Genomic DNA, 2,500 nt, shown 5'->3' with positions numbered 1-2,500 from the left:
GGTGCCGGTAAGTGCGGGCGTTTAGCGCGGGCGTGGTCTGCTCTCGCCGTTGGTTGGCCTCGTGCTGGCCGGCGGTGCAGGATGCGCGCGCCTGCGCGGCGTTCGCGCCCCGGTGCTTCAACCTGCGTGCAGGATCCGAGCTCGGTCCCGTGCCTTGGCCTCCCACGGATCTTCCTTGCTGCGAGGCCGCGTCCGCCTTAGCGTGCTCCTCCGGGGGCGCGCGGGTGCGCGGATTCTCTTCGGCCGCCATTCAACGATCAACTCAGAACTGGCACGGACTGGGGGAATCCGACTGTCTAATTAAAACAAAGCATTGCGATGGCCCTAGCGGGTGTTGACGCAATGTGATTTCTGCCCAGTGCTCTGAATGTCAACGTGAAGAAATTCAAGCAAGCGCGGGTAAACGGCGGGAGTAACTATGACTCTCTTAAGGTGGCCAAGTGGCGGCGGTGTGGCTGCATCCGGACTTGGCTTTTCGAAGTGCGGTCTTGATGTAGTCGTGCTGCTGCTGCGAGGTGCCTTCCTTGGGTTATAGTTACAGGGAGAGTGATGCGCAATACATGGGCCTAGCCCTCTTAGCCTCTCCTCTCCTGCGGTCTTCTCCCCTTCTCGTGGGCCCGCTGATTTTCGCAGAGTGGAAGACCGCACCAGGGGCTTGGGGGGGTTACCAGCCCCCCCTCGCATTATCCCTTTATAGTTGGGGGCAGCCGACAAGAAACAAGAGATGGTGGCCCTTCCGCTGAAGGTGCCACCCCAGCTACCCCAGCACCTATCCGGCCAACCGGCCGTAACGAAAATGCGATAGTTTGTGTAGCTCCCTTTGCTTGCAGTGAGTGCCACCGCACTTTTACCACGAAGAACGGTCTCGGGGTCCATCGCCGCCGCCAACACCCTGCGGCCGCCAACGCTGAGATCGTGACGGAGAGGCATCGCGCGAGGTGGACGGAGGAAGAAGTCCTGTCGCTCGCCAAGGCAGAGGCCGAACTGTTCCTCGAGAGGGACGCCCGGTTCTTCTTTGTAAATCAAGAACTTACCAGGATGTTCCCCGACCGAACGCTTGAGGCAATCAAGTGCCGACGGCGGCAAGCTGCCCACAAGCAGCTTGTCCGCCAATTCATGGAGGCACTTGAGATCGGTCGGGGCGAAGAGCCGGCGTCCCGCCGTGGAGCAGCGAGCTCGCTGCCTGACGCGGGCGAGGCCGCTGCGCCGCCCGTCGACGCAGCCGAGGACTTCGCGGCCGACACCACCGGGCCGCCGCCGGAGGGGCCGACTGACGCCGCCATCTGGGAGCATCTGGCGGGGCTACCTGCTTCCGCCCAGCGTTTCTCTGCCCTGGATCGAGTCATTGGTCTGGGGCGGGGCACGCCGCCCGATGTCATCCTGGGCATGCTCCCGGATGCCCTTGCGTCGGTCGGGTCCAGGGGGGAGAGGTCGATCACCAGGACACAGCGGCCGCGCCAACCATCCAAGCGGCCGCCTGCCGCCCCGCCGCTGCAGAAGCGCAAGCGGCGCCGCTGGGAATACGCGCGGACACAGGACGCCTTCCGTAGGTCGCGTGCGCGTTGCGTGCGCGGCTTGCTGGACGGCACCCTGCTGCAGCCGCCACCCGACATCCCCGGTCTGCTGGACTTCTGGGCGGACCTCTTCACGAAGAAGCCGATCTCCACCGCCGGCTTCATCCGTGACCGCCTTCTCCCGCACTCGGAGCCTGTCGCTCCTGAGTGCCTATGGGGGCCGGTCACACGTGAGGAGGTCGCTGCTGCCTTGCCGCCCAGGGGATCGGCAGCCGGGCCGGACGGCCTGACTCCAGCGGAGCTGCGGCGCCTGCCGCATGAAGTCCTGGTGAAACTCTTGAACCTCTTCCTCCTGGCCCGCGCCCTCCCCGAGCGTCTGCTTCGCGCCCGGACGTCACTTCTCCCCAAAACGGCTGCACCAACATCCCCCGCTGACTTTCGCCCCATTACGGTCTGCTCGGTGTTGGCGCGGACCTTTCACAAGGTTCTCGCGTCACGCCTGATGCGTGCATGTGCTGTGGACGAACGTCAGCGGGCATTCATCCCCCGGGATGGGATGTTGGAAAACACCTTCATCTTGGACACTGCTCTCACCGACGCAGTCCGCTCCTGTCGCTCTGTTTTTGTGGCATCGATCGACGTCTCTAAAGCGTTCGATTCGGTGGACCATGCCGCCCTCCGCCCCGTGCTGAGGGCTCATGGCCTGCCGGATTGCTTTATTGAGTACGTCGAAAGGTGTTACGAGGGTAGCACGACGGTGATAGCGGGCGGCGCCGACGTGGGCGTGCCCCTGCAGCCGGCTAGGGGTGTGCGTCAGGGTGACCCCCTCTCCCCCCTCCTTTTCAATTTTGCGGTGGACTATGTTTTGAGTCAACTTCCCTCCCACATCGGAGCTCGGATCCTTGGTCGCAGAGTTAACGCTGCGGCCTTCGCAGATGACGTCCTGCTTTTTGCATCGACCGCGAGGGGATTGCAGTCCCTCATCG

At 63.8% G+C, this 2,500-nt stretch overlaps 1 pseudogene; it reads left to right on the top strand.

The window, feature by feature from the left end:
* LOC124607579 overlaps positions 1-2,500 on the top strand; it is a 7,964-nt pseudogene that overhangs the window by 2,453 nt on the left and 3,011 nt on the right.

Source organism: Schistocerca americana, chromosome 3, assembly GCF_021461395.2.
Source record: "Schistocerca americana isolate TAMUIC-IGC-003095 chromosome 3, iqSchAmer2.1, whole genome shotgun sequence".
Lineage (NCBI taxonomy): Eukaryota > Metazoa > Arthropoda > Insecta > Orthoptera > Acrididae > Schistocerca > Schistocerca americana.
Note: the sequence above shows the minus strand (reverse complement) of the source record. Positions and strands in the feature narration are given on the sequence as shown.